Raw genomic sequence first — 18,197 nt, 5'->3', positions numbered from 1 at the left:
CAGATTAGAAAGTGCCATCCCTGGACAGGTGTTCTGGGTTGTATAAGAAAGCATGCTAAAGAACCATGGAGAGCAAGCTGGTAAGCATTGTTTATGTGTGATTTTTGATTCAGTTCCCCCTTTTAGTCTCTTGCCTTATTCCATGATTTGATTTTTCTCTATAATGATCTGTGAGTGCTAAGATATTTATTCCTTCTCTTCCCATGATGCCTTAGGGCATAGTTTTAATCAAATTAAAAAATATAGTCTAGAATAATTTAAAATTATTTTGATGAAACGACAGACATGCAAACAGAATCAAATATACAATCACACTTATAAATACAGTCACATATCCCAACACATCACACAAACACACACACACAGAGACACCCATCAAATGTACATTCAAAAACACTCACTGGTAGAAGGGCTGACTTTCTTTCTTACTTTCCTTTGACTGGCACATTTTGGTTGGCTTGGACTCACTATGTAGACCAAGCTGATATTGAACTATGAAAGATTTTCTAGCCACTGCCCCATGTAATGAAGAGCCTTAAAAATTAATTATTTATTTTTTGAAAATATTTTCACTCAATATGTTCTGATTACTGTTACCCTCCTTCATTCATTCCCAGGTCCTTTCTCTCTCTCACATTGTCCAATTGCACAATGGAAGATTTTTTTAGGACAATTAAGGAATTTTCCTCATGGTTTTCATTTTTTATCTTGGCAATAAATGGTTTAAAATCCATAATGACCAAAATATTTCTCCTTTAAAATCATTATACATTTATTTCTTTTATAGATCACAATAGTCTTACTAATGTATACAATATATAGTGATAATATCCAGTGCTAAGGAGATGGCTAGGGAGTAAGGTGCTTGCCTCCTAATATGAGTATCTCAGTTTGATTCTCAGTACTTAACTAGGAAGCTGGGTAAGATGGTTTATCCTTATATTCCCATCACTTGGTAGATTGTGACAGGAGGCATGTTGGGACTTATATCTAAACATTCTATCTAAACATGTGAGCTACAGTTTCAGTGTAAGAATCTGTCTCAAAAAAATTTGAAGGGCAATTGAAGAAGACGCTCCTAATCAACATGTGGCCTCCACAGTCATATGCAAACATACACATATGAAGACACAGTATCAGCAATGAGCATTTTAATTCATTCAAACATTTACTTTTTCCTGGATTGAACTCATCGTTTGTAGATGTTTAGAACTACCTCAGGGAGAGGAGGGGGAAGATGGGAAGGAAGAAATTGTATCTCCAATTGGTGCCTCCTATCCAGAGTCTGGACCACCTGAAATGTTGGCATCATCATCTACTGCGAAGATGGAAAAATAAGAGCAGAGTGTACACATAAGCATTGCAGTGTCTGCTCCACACTGAAATGAGAAATGCAGAATATGCTGAGCTGTGTTTCAGTCTCTCGTATTCAAAGAGGAACTGGCAGCCTTAGGCAGGAAGATAAATTGGTTTGTCTGCAGAGGCTGGTTCAGGGAAAGAAGGCCAAGAACCTGAAAGCAAACCCCCACTCCCAGTCCCACAGGACACAGGACCTGGGCTCAATTGTCCAAGGATGCTGTTGTAACCTGTGTAATGTAATATTCTGACAACATAAGCATCTCCTGAGTAAACACATAAGCACTCAGACAGAAACACAGAAACAAGGCAGAGATCAACCTACACATGTATAGGCATACAAGAAAAGAGAGATAGATGTTTATTAGCAACTTGTGTTGCTTGAAAATGTTCTGGTTCTATCTGTCATTCATCCTACTTAAAAATGTCAACATCATGCTTGTTTATAATGTTCTGTGATTATATCCATTCATCAGACTACTCTCTCTCTTTTTCCTCTCACTACTTTGACTGTTCTGTCTTCTCCCACTCTCATGTCTCTTCTCTCTTCCCTCCTCCTCTGCTCCTCTTCCTTCCTCTTTGCTTCCTTCGTCTGCTCACCAGAAGCTAGATTTCTGGGTAACACTGTCTTATATGTGTAAATCTCTAAGGGACCACCATAGTGTTTGCCAATGTCACAATAGAGCCATGTTCACATCAATACAATACATGGATTCCTTCCTCTATATCCCCCAGACTCATTTAAATACTTTCCTTTGGCAAATGGCACTTGCACCATTGGTTACACGCAACTTATCCTTTAGGCTTTAATATGTCTCTGGTTATTAGAGACGTTGGCCTGTGCAATGTCTTCCGCCTACATAAATTTGTCAAGATGAAGGAGTGCAATAGGAGGATGGAGGGCAGGAAGTTGTCTGCCCATGAGGACATTGCCTTTCCCGACTGTGTTTCTCAAGCTTGTTATACCTTGTGGACCCAATTCTCAGACAAGCGAGAGGAATGAGTTTTTTGTGAGAAGAAAAATGAGACTGATATCTTGAATGAGATAAATGATGTTCTAACCTTTAACAAGGAGGATTGATGCTACAAGCACAATATTTATTAATCAAAACTTAGGCTATATTTTTTAAATATTATGATTTGAACCAAGGTTTCATAGATAACTACACAAGAACTTAGCCATTGGTATAACACCCAGAACTGAATGAATTTTTAAAGAAATACTTTAAATTGTATATATACACTTCCGTGTGGGTAGTGTAGTTTTCATGGAGACAAACAGAGGGCACAGTGTTCTCTGGACTCACAGATGTTTTTGAGCTGCCCTGAGTCTAGGGCTAACACTTCTCAGGTTACTTTCCTTCCCCACAATCTGACACTTCACTAAACATAATCACTTCTGCCATACTTGATGATTTTCTTCTAGTCAGAGTGCATTCTGAATTACAAGGTAACAGAACCATGAAAATACTTCTGTAGTTCAATTTCTTGCCACAGAAGAAAAACTGGATAGAATATAACTATGAGCTGCGATCTTATGACTGCAAATGAATGGGTTTGTCAGCCAAGAAGTTGTTCTATTTAAATGATGTGTGGATAGCATCATCACTGGGACTCATTGGGCAACCAGTCAAGCCAGCTGGCATATTTCAGGCCTAGTTAGAGAAGCTGGGTCTAATATATACTGCAGATTAATAGTTGTGAAAAGTTTATTTTGGGGATGATTTTGGGTTGGTGAAAGAAAAATAGAGTGCAAATGTGATTAAATTTAATTGTATATATTTAGGGTATGCATTTCCTCAAAATGAAGGAAAAATAGTACCCATTGAATGGCTGAATTGTTTTAAAAATAAATCCCCAAAGAAAATGCTTAAGAAAGATACTACAAAATATGAAAGAAATGGGTAGGCAAGGCAACATTTAGAAAAGGAAATTGAGATGAAGGTTTATCCACACTTTATTTTGAAATACACTGAAGTACCTTGATAATAAAGCAAGCATGGAACATCTCAAATGCTAAGATATGGAGTCTGGGAGAGGAGCTACAGACCTGAGGTAGTTGATGGTGCTTGTGGAGATGCCCAGGGAATAGGAAGGATTTGCAAGGTCAATACAGGGTTTCTCTTAGGCATACATGGGTCATCTGTCAGGTAGAAAGAAGGGCACTGTGCAATTTGAGTGTGGGTGAATCAGTAGAACATGTCCAGGGTAATAAATGGGCTGACAACTGGGTTTTGAGAAGGGATCAGAGGTCAAGAAGAGGAGCAAACTTACTACTTGGATTTTCTAGCCAGGTTGTGCAACTGATGGGTCCCTGTACAGTGAAGACATAAATTTAGGGACTCCTGACAGAGAGAAGCTGGGAGAAGAGACACAGAACACCAGGGTACTGGCAAGTGGGACTTTGTGAGATCCCTTAGGGAAGATGTTATGGGAATGATAGGTGCAACATAGGTCATTATTTTGGTGTGTTGACTTAGTGAGACAAACGATGAGTACTGCTGATTTAATTCAATTTTTTTCTATTATCCAGTGTTCCTCTACTGCCATTATTCCTTTCTCATTAGCATTAAGAAAATTCAAGGTTAATAAAGCTTTATATCTATTTCCTGGTATATTTTCCATTCCTTTCTGTTTCTTTAACTTATCCTTTAGAGTTCAGTTTGAGCTTTCTATAACTGCCTGACCTGTAGGACTATTTGGTATACCTGATAAGCAAAAAAAATAACTGTTTCAATTTCTTAGAGACATATGCTGGACCATTATCTGTCTTTATTTGTACAGGTTTAGCCTTTTTGGCCATAACTTCTAATAAATGTGTGATTACTGAATCAGCCTGTTCCATGTCAAAGCAGTTGCCCATTGAAAACCTGAGTTCATGTCTATGGTATGGTGTACATATTTTAATTTACCAAATTTAGTTAAAGTGGAACACATCCATCTGCCAGATTTTATTTTCAACATTCATTGTATGCATGATCCATTCATTCATTGGTGCTGATCTTTCCTTTAAAGCCCCAAGTATCTTTTTGCATTCTAAGTTGATATTTTCAAAAGCCATAGATACAATAAGTATTCATGTACCTTCTGGGTCTGTTGCTCCTGTTTGTATAGTCTGAATTGACCTTTGTAAAAAGTCACTAAAGGTTTCTTTCTGGCCCTTTTTAACCCTGGAATATGATTTAATTCTTTTTACTATCTGAATCCTGTCCCAAGCATTTAAAGCTGCTGTGTGGTATATGTACAAGGAGTGTTCATCATAGAGAGCCTGTTCCTGTGGGTTTGAGTTATAGCCCTTGCCAAGAGTTTGATCTTGGGAAGCCTCAAATCCTTTTGCTTTTAACTGTTGTTCAAAACTGTTTACCCCTTCCCCTCAGTGACACTTCCATAGCAGCTACACTCTGTCTTTGAGGACCACTGAAATTAATTAAAGCTAATCGTGTGGAGACACCTTATTGCTTGAAGCCCACGTTTTCACCATTTCCTTAACAAATGAAGACAACAAGCCATAAGATACTATTGCTTACTTAATTTCCTTTAGATTGCTCGTAACTATAGGTTGCTATTTATATTCTTTGAATACTCTCGGTTATTTAGTAGCAGATAGGTATTAAGAGGAGATTACCAGATAAGTAGCTAAAACTCTTGGCAAGTCATATTGGACTCTGACATGTATTGCCTAGGCAAAATCCTGTTTTTGTATCTTCTCTCTCTTTTCTTCAGTTCCTATAATTTTCTCAATTGTTCCAAATCTTTTTACCACTGCCTTTTGTAAAGTCGGAATCTCCTGTGTAAAGTTCTAGTGCCCTCATTCATTCATTTAGCTTCTGGTCCTTATTCTGCACATATGATTCCAAGGTATGAAATTTGTCCAATAAAGATGATGTCTCATTCTTGTACATTATATGAATGGTGCACATATTGACTCCCTGGAGAGATTCCACATTAATTAACCCATTATAATTTTTTAACAGATTCTGATTGTTAAATTCAACATTATGAATTTTTTCAGATAATTTCTCAGAACCTTGTGACATGGATTGATTTTTTTCTTTCAAATTAATGTTATCCTTTTCAATGGTATTAAGTTTTTCAGATAGCTGTTCATTATTATTCTGTAAAGACTGTATCATATCTAAAAGTGCTTCATTCTTGACTTTATTATCAAACCATTTTTAAGGAAAAATATAAAAAAATGTTAATTCCCAAAATCAAATAAATGGATGTATAAGGACAATCACACAAGCCTTGCAGAATACCATATATAGCATAAACAAAAATGGTTATTAAATTCCTGAATATTAAGGTTGTCTGTCATCATATAACTTTCAATTTTGTTAATTCACTTACCTTCCTTAGAAAGTTTCAGTAAATTGTTGTAGGTATAATAATGTTTGTTGGTTGCAGACACATAGTGGAGAGTCATGGAGGAGTGATGGCAGGAGGGGTGGGTGAACATGCCTGCTTTGGCTGCTCACATCGTTGCCTACTTAGATACTGACAAATATGCTTTATTTAAATATTAAGAGCAGCTATTAAGGACAATTAAAGTGATTCCATACACAAAGAAATTTTTTTGGTGGCCAGAATAACATAGATTCCCAATATTTTCTATCAGTCATGAGCCACAATGTGTGCATCTGGCCAATGTAACACTGGGTGGATCACAATGTGAAAAAATGGCATGCTGCAGCAGGGAATATTGAGGTACTAGGCAGTGGCAGGTGGGCTGCAGGCAAGAAATGTGCCTGGGCTGGCAAATCAGGAGTGTGGTGGGGGTTCCAATAAATATTCCCACATGGGTGCCAGAAGAAAAGGAACATGCCAGATGAAGGGAAATGCACAAGATAAAGTAATCATAAACTTGCTCCAAATAAGATGTAATAAGGGTTTCTTTAATTAAAAGAGAACTCAAAGATCACAATGGGGAACAGGAATGGAATCCAACATCCTGATGTGGCAAGAAGGGAAAGGGAGAGTGTGTGCGAGGTCCCACATTTTTTGGTACCTGAGGTCATTCCTAACCAGGTCCAGCCTCTCAAAGGATATGCTCTGAAGAAGTTCCCCATCATAACTATGGTCCCCAATTTCACTCATGGACAAGCTCCACATTGATGACATATCAGAGAAGAACCATGGGGATGTGAGAGCTAGAAGAACCATTTAATGAAGTTTTTTTCATGAGACTTCACACCTCAGTGTTTAAATAGTGAATCCTGCAATAGGAGATAGCTTGACTGTGATATCAAGAAATGAAGAGAAATTCAAAACTTTATTTTAAATGAAAATGCCATTTCTATTGTTTACCCTCACAGACGTGAGATGGCTGAATAACATAGTCTTTATTTTACTTCCCTGAGTGTCCAAAATATTATTTGGCAATTTCATAGTTGAACCATTTTCACATTGATAGAGAACATGAAAAGCATTTCTCCCATGCCCACAACACATGTTCTCTTTCTTTTCTTTAGTTAATGTCAGTCTTTCTATTGGTTAAGAAGCAATTCATCATTTAGGATTTAATTTAGATTTTCTTGGTGATTATAAATGTTGGCTTTATGCTACCTCTTCTGCCCACATGCCTTGGCCAAAATGAAAGAGCCTAGGATCAGAAGGTGGAAAGCAGAAAAATGTTCACCCAAAAGAACATTAATTCTCTTCTTTTCCCCTGATCTAAGTGTTATCTTATGGATTTATCTCAGGCCAATTAAAAAAAATGAGTTACTTTTGAGAAGAAAAATGAGACTTCTGACTTGGGGTCTTACTATTATTCCTATTAAATATAATCACAGGATATACAAAGAGCAAAGAATTTCAATGGAATCCCCATAATATTGGTACTTACATTCTATTTCAGAGGAGGATTCTTGTCTTACTGTTTATCCCATGATTTATTTGTGTTAGTATGCACATATGAATAGTCTTGTGGACATACTGTTAGATTCAAGTTCATGATGCAATAACATGGAGCCCATTGTCTATACTGCTTCTCTGAATGACACTTCTCTAGCTTACATCTATGACACCAGGTCCTTCCAGTCTACTGCAGGAGAAAATTCCAGAGCTGTAATTTTGGGAGACTTTGTAAACAGCAAAAGCACTAACTAAAGCACACACTGTGAAAATCATGGAACCGGGATGGTTATGAGAAGTAATGGTGAAAGGTGAATACATGAAACCAGCTGACATCAGCTAGAATGTGCAAACAGGTGGATGGGAATTTTGTTGTCTGAGGGGACACAATAAAGCTTCAGAGAAATCATTATATTGGACTCCGAGTGGAAGGAAATTTTTATCAATATGCAAATGTTTAAAATTGAGTTTCTCAAAAATGATAATGGTTGTACAATTTTATGGAATCTTATGTGTTTAGAAATAGGAAACTGTGGATAATACATTTTCCAATATAATTTTGGAAAATCACATTAATTCAGGGAATTTGTGGTTTGTCTATTGCATGTAAAATTTAAGGTGGATGAATTAGAGATTATTTAAAATTCCTGAGTTTCGCTATTGAACTTACAATGCCTGTCATAATTACTGACTTCTGTTAAAATGAAGGTATCTACAATCACACACACACACACACACACATATTGAAATGTATAAAGTTCATTTTTGATTTGCATAGAGAAAGAAACAAAAGATTAGCTTAAAGGGTTTATGAAAAAACAGAAATTGAGTATAACAATAAGAACAAATTTATCAGAATATAACAAATATGACAGCGGCTGCTAAAAGAATTCCTTGCTTATAAGAGGAAGTTGTCGGTTACATCATTAGAAATCTGGCTTGTGCAGCATATTCTAGAACTCCATAGCTTCTGAATCATTTATCTAATGTTCCTGCCATGTCCCCATTTGTCCTCAGAGCCCTCTGCTGCTCCTGAGTGTCTCTGTAGGGAGGTTTCTGCTCAAGATTATACTCTATCTGGCAGAGAAATAGGGGACTGTATCTTCAGTTTGCATATTGTTTGATTTTATGCTTTGAAGGTTGCCTCGTTAATATTGAAATGGGCTTTGAGAGATGAATCATAATCAGTGCTTCCACCAATTTATATTGCTTCCATCTACTCCAGATCTATTTCCAGAGACTTGCAGAATTAGCTTACACTTTACCTGGTTTATGGAAACCCAGATACAGTGCAGGTGAGAGTCAGGGTCTTAGACAGATGCACTAAGATAGGTCCTATCTCTGTCAGATGAACCTGTGGTATGGTATCTGTGGACAAGAAACATCACTATCAGTCATACATGCTATAGATGACATGTCTAGGTGCCTCTTCTGAATTCTGGAAATAATTACAACTAGGATTAGTAACCAGGAAGATTAACAGTGCCAGGCCAACAATTCTCTGCTGGAAGACCTAGTTAAGAGAAGGGCTTTTGAGCTAGGCCTGGGTTTTCAGCCTAAGCCTGAGGGCTGCTTTGAATTGGGGAAGATTTCTGACAGAACAAAAGAAAGCACGGGCTGCTCTTCCTGCAGGGGTTATTCTCCCCGGATACCGCCTCTCCCTCCCTGTCCCTTCCCAGCTTGCACCCAGAATCTTCCCCCCCTCCCCCTTCCTCATCCTCCCGTCTTTGGGGAAGCAAAATCCCACAGCTCAGTCTGTTTGGGCTCTGGGGACCTGGAATTGAGTGCACCCAGGCCAGTGGGAGGTCCCCTCCTTCATTTGACTGCCCGGAGCAAGGTAGGCCTTTGTCTGAGAGCTGCTTGGCCTGCAAGGGGACCTGACAGTCGGCAGGAGGATACATCATTCTTTGGGGTGAGTGAGGAGTGAGGGCCCGAACCGCGGCAGCTGCCCGGAGAGGGACCTCCAACTCTCCACAACTCCCCCTGTCACCAGCACACTTCCTGCTCTTCCTGCAGGGGTTATTCTCCCCGGATACCGCCTCTCTCTCCCTGTCCCTTCCCAGCTTGCACCCAGAATCCTCCCCCCTCCCCCTTCCTCATCCTCCCGTCTTTGGGGCCACAAAATCCCACAGCTCAGCCTGTTTGGGCTCTGGGGACCTGGAATTGAGTGCACCCAGGCCGGTGGGAGGTCCCCTCCTTCATTTGACTGCCTGGAGCAAGGTAGGCCTTTGTCTGAGAGCTGCTTGGCCTGCAAGGGGACCTGACAGTAGGCAGGAGGATCCATCATTCTTTGGGGTGAGTGAGGAGTGAGTGCCCGAACCGCGGCAGCTGCCCGGAGAGGGACCACCGACTCTCCACAACTCCCCCTGCCACCAGCACACTTCCTGCTCTTCCTGCAGGGGTTATTCTCCCCAGATACCGCCTCTCTCTCCCTGTCCCTTCCCAGCTTGCACCCAGAATCCTCCCCCCCTCCCCCTGCCTCATCCTCCCGTCTTTGGGGCCACAAAATCCCACAGCTCAGCCTGTTTGGGCTCTGGGGACCTGGAATTGAGTGCACCCAGGCCGGTGGGAGGTCCCCTCCTTCATTTGACTGCCCCGAGCAAGGTAGGCCTTTGTCTGAGAGCTGCTTGGCCTGCAAGGGGACCTGACAGTCAGCAGGAGTATCCATCATCCTTTGGGGACACCAAACACCTCCGCGCTCCTTTAGAAGGAAGAGATGGGCAGGCGCCAATGCAGGAGCTCCTCCAACAACATGAAAGTCAACATGACATCACCACAAGCCAGACATCCCGAAACAACAAGAATTGAACACCCTACCCCAGAAGATATAGAAGAAACTGACCTTAAACAGTACTTTATGAAAATAATAGAGGACCTTAAACAGGAGGTAAAAAACTGCTATAAAGAAATGGAGATGACAAACAAAAAGGTAGACAAAATAAATAAATCTCTCAAAGATACCCAAGAAAAACAAGAAAAACAAGAAAAAGCAATCAAACAGGTAAGGGAAACAGTACAAGACCTGATAAATGAAATGGAGGTATTGAAGAAAACACAATCTGAGGGACGACTGGAAATGGAAACTCTGAGTAAACGAACAGAAACTTCAGAGACAAGCATTTCCAACCGAATACAAGAGATGGAAGAAAGAATCTCGGACTCTGAAGATACTATAGAGGAAATAAACTCACAGATTAAAGAACTAAACAAATCTAACAAATTCTTAACACAAAACATTCAGGAAATCTGGGACACCATGAAAAGACCAAACCTAAGAATAATTGGGGTAGAAGAAGGAGAAGAATTACAACTCAAAGGCCCAGAAAACATATTCAACAAAATTATAGAAGAAAACTTCCCCAACCTAAAGAAGGATGTTCCTATGAAGGTACAAGAAGCCTACAGAACACCAAATAGACTGGATCAAAAGAAAGCATCCCCACGCCATATAATAATCAAAACACAAAACATACAGAATAAAGAACAGATATTAAGAGCTGCAAAGGAAAAAGGTCAAGTAACATATAAAGGGAAACCTATCAGAATTACACCTGATTTCTCAATGGAAACCATGAAAGCCAGAAGAGCTTGGATAGATGTGCTACAGACACTTAGGGAACATGGATGCAAGCCTAGACTATTATACCCAGCAAAGCTTGCATTCACCATTGATGGAGAAAACAAGATATTCCAGGACAAAAACAGATTTAAACAATACGCAGCCACAAATCCAGCCTTGCAGAAAGTAATAGAAGGAAAATCACAAACCAAGGAGTCCAACAACGCCGACAATAACTCAGGCATCTAGCGACCCTTCACCAGCACAACTAGAAGAAGGGAAACACACAAACTCTACTACTAAAGATGACTGAAGTTAACAACCACTGGTCATTAATATCACTTAATATCAATGGACTCAATTCACCTATAAAAAGGCACAGGCTAAGAGACTGGATACGAAAACAGAATCCAACATTTTGCTGTTTACAAGAAACACACCTAAACCACAAAGACAGACATCTACTCAGAGTAAAGGGTTGGGAAAAGGTTTATCAAGCAAATGGCCCTAAGAAACAAGCGGGTGTGGCCATACTAATTTCCAACAAAGTTGACTTCAAACTAAAATCAATCAGAAGAGATGGAAAGGGACACTTTATACTCATAACAGGAAAAATCCATCAGAATGAAGTCTCAATCCTGAATATCTATGCCCCTAATATAAAAGCTCCCACTTATGTAAAAGAAACACTTCTAGATCTCAAGGCAGCCATCAAACCACACACACTAATAGTTGGAGACTTCAACACTCCTCTCTCACCAATGGACAGGTCAATCAGACAGAAACCTAACAGAGAATTGAAAGACTTAATGGAGGTAATGAACCAAATGGACTTAACAGACATCTATAGAACATTCCACCCAAATAGGAAAGAATATACCTTCTTCTCTGCAGCTCATGGAACCTTTTCGAAAATTGACCATATACTTGGTAACAAAGCAAACTTCCACAGTTACAAAAAAATATTAGTAACCACCTGTGTCTTATCGGATCACCATGGATTAAAATTAGAATTCAACAACAATGCTACCCCCAGAAAACCCACAAACTCATGGAAACTGAACAGTCAACTACTGACCCACACCTGGGTCAAGGAAGAAATAAAGAAAGAAATTAAAGTCTTTCTTGAATTTAATGAAAACAAAGACACAACATACTCAAACCTATGGGACACAATGAAAGCAGTGCTAAGAGGAAAGTTCATAGCACTAGGTGCCCACTTAAAGAAAACGGAGAAAGCGCTCATTGGTGACTTAACAGCACACCTGAAAGCTCTGGAAAAAAAAGCAGCAGACTCACCTAGGAGAAGTAGAAGACTGGAAATAATCAAATTGAGGGCAGAAATCAACCAAATAGAAACACAGAAAACAATCCAAAGAATCAATGAAACAAGAAGCTGGTTCTTGGAGAAAATCAACAAGATTGACAAACCCTTAGCCAAACTAATCAAACGGCAGAGGGAGAACACGCAAATTAACAAGATCAGAAATGAAAAGGGGGACATAACCACAGACACAGAGGAAATTCAGAGAATCATCAGATCTTACTACAAAAGCCTGTATGCCACAAAATTGGAAAATGTAAAAGAAATGGACAGTTTTTTAGATAAATACCATATACCAAAGTTAAACCAGGACCAGGTAAATGCTCTAAATCGTCCTGTTAGTCGCGAAGAATTAGAAACTGTTATCAGAAACCTCCCTACCAAAAAGAGCCCAGGACCAGATGGTTTCAATGCGGAATTCTACCAGAACTTCCAAGAAGACCTAATACCTATACTCCTTAAGGTATTTCATAATATAGAAACACAAGATTCACTGCCAAATTCCTTCTATGAAGCTACAGTTACCCTGATACCTAAACCACACAAAGACTCAACCAAGAAAGAGAATTACAGGCCAATCTCACTCATGAACATTGACGCAAAAATTCTCAATAAAATACTGGCAAACCGAATCCAAGAACACATTAGAAAAATTATCCATTACGATCAAGTAGGCTTCATCCCAGAGATGCAGGGCTGGTTCAACATACGAAAATCTATTAATGTAATCCATCATATAAACAAACTGAAGGAAAAAAACCATATGGTCATCTCATTAGATGCTGAAAAAGCCTTTGACAAAATTCAGCACCCTTTTATGATAAAGGTCTTGGAGAGATTAGGGATACAAGGGTCATTCCTAAATATAATAAAAGCTATTTACAGCAAGCCGACAGCTAACATCAAATTAAACGGAGAGAAACTCAAGGCTCTCCCACTAAATTCAGGAACACGACAAGGCTGCCCACTACCTCCTTATCTCTTCAATATAGTGCTTGAAGTTCTAGCAATAGCAATAAGACAACATAAGGGAATCAAGGGGATTCAATTTGGAAAAGAAGAAGTTAAACTCTCATTATTTGCAGATGATATGATAGTATACATAAGCGACCCCAAAAACTCCACCAAAGAACTCCTACAGCTGATAAACTCCTTCAGTAACGTGGCAGGATACAAGATCAACTCCAAAAAATCAGTCGCCCTCCTATACACAAAGGATAAGGAAGCAGAGAGGGAAATCAAAGAAGTATCACCTTTCACAATAGCCACAAATAGCTTAAGATATCTGGGAGTATCGCTAACCAAGGAAGTGAAGGATTTATTTGACAAGAACTTTAAGTCTTTGAAGAAAGAAATTGAAGAGGATACCAGAAATTGGAAGGATCTCCCCTGCTCGTGGATTGGGAGGATCAACATAGTAAAAATGGCAATTCTACCAAAAGCAATCTATAGATTCAATGCAATCCCAATCAAGGTCCCATTAAAATTCTTCACAGAGATTGAGAGGACAATAATCAACTTTATATGGAAAAACAAGAAACCCAGGATAGCCAAAAAAATCTTATACAATAAAGGTTCTTCTGGAGGCATTACCATCCCTGACTTCAAACTCTATTACAAAGCTACAGTATTGAAAACGGCTTGGTATTGGCATAAAAACAGAGAAGTTGACCAATGGAATCATATAGAAGACCCGGATCTTAAACCACAAACCTATGAACACCTGATTTTTGATAAAGGAGCCAAAAGTACACAATGGAAGAAAGAGGGCATCTTCAACAAATGGTGCTGGCATAACTGGATGTCAACCTGTAGAAGAATGAAAGTAGATCCATATCTATCACCATGCACAAAACTCAAGTCCAAATGGATTAAAGACCTCAATATTAATTTGAACACATTGAGCTTGATAGAGGAGAAAGTGGGAAGTACTCTACAACAAATGGGCACAGGGAACCGTTTCCTATGCATAACCCCAGCTGCACAGACTTTAAGGGCAACATTGAATAAATGGGACCTCCTGAAGTTGAGCAGCTTCTGTAAAGCAAAGGACATTGTCACTAAGACATAAAGGCAGCCTACTGACTGGGAAAAGATCTTCACCAACCCTGCAACTGACAAAGGTCTGATCTCTAAAATATATAAGGAACTCAAGAGACTAGACGGTAAAAAGCCAATTAACCCAATTAAAAAATGGGGCGCTGAACTGAACAGAGAATTCTCAACAGAAGAAGTTCGAATGGCCAAAAGACACTTAAGGTCATGCTCAACCTCCCTAGCTATCAGGGAAATGCAAATCAAAACAACTTTGAGATATCATCTTACACCTGTCAGATTGGCTAAAATCCAAAACACCAATAATAACCTTTGCTGGAGAGGTTGTGGGGTAAGGGGCACACTCATCCATTGCTGGTGGGAATGCAAACTTGTGCAACCACTTTGGAAAGCAGTGTGGCGGTTTCTCAGGAAATTCGGGATCAACCTACCCCAGGACCCAGCAATTCCACTATTGGGAATCTACCCAAGAGATGCCCAATCATACAACAAAAGCATATGCTCATCTATGTTCATAGCAGCATTATTTGTAATAGCCAGATCCTGGAGACAGCCTAGATGCCCTTCAGTGGAAGAATGGATGAAGAAACTGTGGAATATATACATGCTAGAATACTACTCAGAGGTAAAAAACAATGACATCTTGAATTTTGCAGGCAAATGGATGGAAATAGAAAACACTATTCTGAGTGAGGTAACCCAGACCCATAAAGATGAACATGGGATGTACTCACTCATATTCGGTTTCTAGCCATAATTAAAGGACATCGAGCCTATAAATTTGGGATCCTTGAGAAGATAATAAGAAGGTGAACTCCCAAAAAAAGATATAGTAATCCTCCTGGATATTGGAAGTAGACACGATCGCCAGGAAAAATTGGGAACTTGAGGGTTGGGCAAGACTGGGCCAAGGGAAGATGGGGAGAGAAAAGTGTGAAGGGATGAACGGGGGGAGCTCGGAGGAATGGGGTGCTTGGGATATAGGAAGGGTGGATATGGGAGCAGGGAAGCATATATCTTAATTTAAGGAGCTACCTGAGGGTTGTCAAGAGACTTGACCCTAGAGGGGTTCCCAGGTTTCCAGGGAGACGCCCCCAGTTAGTTCCTTGGGCAGCTGAGGAGAGGGAGCCTGAAAAGGCCAGTTCCTATAGCCATACTGATGAATTTCTTGCATATCACCATAGAACCTCCACCTGACGATAGATGAAGAAAATGACAGAGCCCCACCTTGGAGCACCGGACTGAGCTCCCAAGGTCCTGATGAGGAGCAGAAGGAGAGAGAACATGAGAAAGAAAGTCAGGACCGTGAGGGAACCTCCAGCTGGCAACAGATGGGGAAGGTGACTGAGCCCCACATTGGAGCACTGGACTGAGCTCCCAAGGTCCAGATGAGGAGCAGAAGGAGCGAGAACATGAGCGAGAAAGTCAGGAACGAGAGGGGTGCGTTCACTCATGGAAACGGTGGGACAGAACTAATGGGAGATCACCAACTCCAGTTGGAATGGGACTGATGGATCATGCGACCAAACCCATCTCTCTGACTGTGGCCAACAGCGGAGGCTGACTGAGAAGCAAAGGACAATGGCGCTGGGCTCTGATTGTTCTTCATGGACGGGCTCTGTGGGAGCCTTCTCAGCTTTGTAGATCACCTTCCTGGACCTGGGGGGAGTTGGGAGGACCTTGGTCTTAGCATAGAGTGGGGAACCCTGATGGCTCCTTGGCCTTGAGAGGGAGGGAGGGGAGGTATGGGTGGAGGGGAGGGGAGGGAATGGGGAGGAGGAGCGGAGGGAAGGGGGAGGAGGAGGGGACGGAGGGGGGAGGTGGAGGGAAGGAGATGGCTATTTTTAAATATTAAAAAAAAATAAACCAAAAAAAAAAAGAAAGCACGGGGCTTGCATTTTTCTTCCAAATGACTGGTTTTGTCATGTGCATCTCTGATGAAAATAAATGTATACTCATGAATATTATCTTTGTCCAGTCTGGATTTCGAATACTGGAAAACCAGGGGACAGTTTAGAAACAAAACATGGGAATATTTATCATGAGTCTGCATTCACATGCATGCAGAATAGTGAGCCATTTCATAAATTCAATTTTACAACTGTGTAATTTCCAGCAGAGGATCTAAGATGGCATTAGCGCCTTGGGAATCGAAAATACTGCTTAAGAAATGACTCAGAATTCTTCTTTTTGGTTCAGTGGAGACATCTTATTCTCACTACTCATCTAACAGTTCAGCTTGTGGGAAAGCAGAGCACTAACATTTAGTGTGTTTCAGATGTTTGTCTGAGAGGAGAACTAAGGAAGTTATTTGGGTCCATCTCCCTATGTTCAGACTGTTCCCCTTTACATTGTAGCTATGGTATTTGGGGAACAGTCTTTGTGCCTCTTGATTTTAGTTTCACTTTCTATCTGAATATGCTTTATCTATCCTTCATTGTCTTCCTCCTCAGCTTGCAGCTCATAACAAAATTATGTGTCTAAGCATGATTATTGCGTAGTTGATAGATCGGAAGGTCCATGGGTAATAACAGTTCATAAAAAGCAATAGCATGCCACCAGGTGTGAGGTGTATGTTAACTGAGGTAATAAAAAACACAGGACCCCAGATGATGGCAAGTAGTGAAGAGGAGGACTTGCTTGTACTTGAGGATTTGAGAACCTTGAATTAAGGATCAGTATAGAAAGTTTGTAATAGGTGTAAATCTTTATTCTGATTCTTGATAAAAAATAAATCACCATGGAAGGGAAGTGCAAAGCTGAATTCAAACCTTGTTATCTTTGTAGATTATGCTGTTGTTATTAAGGGCCAACAGGCAACACTTTTTCCTAAGAGTCTCCAATGACACTTTTCTTTGTTTCCTTTTGTAGTTATAAAATTTCCTGAGAAAATCAATGAAAGGGAGAACAAACTTATTTTGTATCACACTTCAGTAGCACAGTTCATCCTCACAGAACAGACAGTATGGCAGGAACTTAAAGGAGTTGGCTTCTCCCGTTCTTAATCATGAAGTAGAAGAAGTTGAATGCTGCTGATCAATAGTCTCTCAGATGTCCACAATCTCCTCTTCATAGTGGAAATAGTTACTATATGTAACACATAGGAATAACATTTATATTGATTAGAGAAACAATGGGGCACTAAAAATTGATTCAAGTGTGTATTTATGTATATATGACCTTACAGAAATCAAGTAATTCTGATTTTTCAACACATTATCAACCCTACATTGAGCAAAAATAGCATTATTCAGAAAGGAGATTAACTTAATAGTTTACCTGTATGTGCAATAAACTAACATAAACTCATAGAGAATACCAAAGTGAAGGATTACTGTTATTTGATTGTTGAGAAGACAAAATAGTAGGTGGTGATTACAGGGCTTTCTAATGGAGTCAGGTTATTCTAAAGTGGTGGAATGGGTATATAACAAGGGATTAGTGAATTGCCTTATGGAATAAGGTCTGTGTAGTGCGATAGTAGTGACTTACATAGATAAACTTGGAATCTGGTCATTGATTCAGGATATCTGAGCAGCTCCAATCTCCCTCCAAAATCTTGAAGTTTTCCTAGAGAACTACTGTTGTTCACTGTTTGTTGGATGCCTAAAGAAACTTGTTCTAATATCTGTGAATGAATGCTACAGATATGAATAGATAAATTTTCCAGTAGTGAAAGCAAAAAGACAGAAAATCTAAGTTTCTTTCTTTCATGTGCTTTTATCTAGTCTGTCATCTAACAGTGCTGTCCACATGCAACTGAGTAGGGCTTATCTCAAATGATATGACACAAAGAATCATAAAATAATTGTGTGGAAGTTGGCATTGGAGGTGGGAGAGGGAGGAATACACATGATATAAATTATATTCTGTGTTTAATTAACAAAGAAAATAATAAGAAAACAGGAAAAAGTTTCTCACAAGAATACCTAGAAGGTGAAGTTTTATTTAATTTCTTAACCTGTCAAGTTGAAAACCCAGATTAATCATTACTGTGTCATGCAGAAGTGTCTCTGTAGCTTCACTTGTACAACCCAAGCTCAGCAGTAG

This window comes from Arvicola amphibius, chromosome 7 (genome assembly GCF_903992535.2).
Source record: "Arvicola amphibius chromosome 7, mArvAmp1.2, whole genome shotgun sequence".
NCBI classification, from domain to species: domain Eukaryota; kingdom Metazoa; phylum Chordata; class Mammalia; order Rodentia; family Cricetidae; genus Arvicola; species Arvicola amphibius.
Note: the sequence above shows the minus strand (reverse complement) of the source record.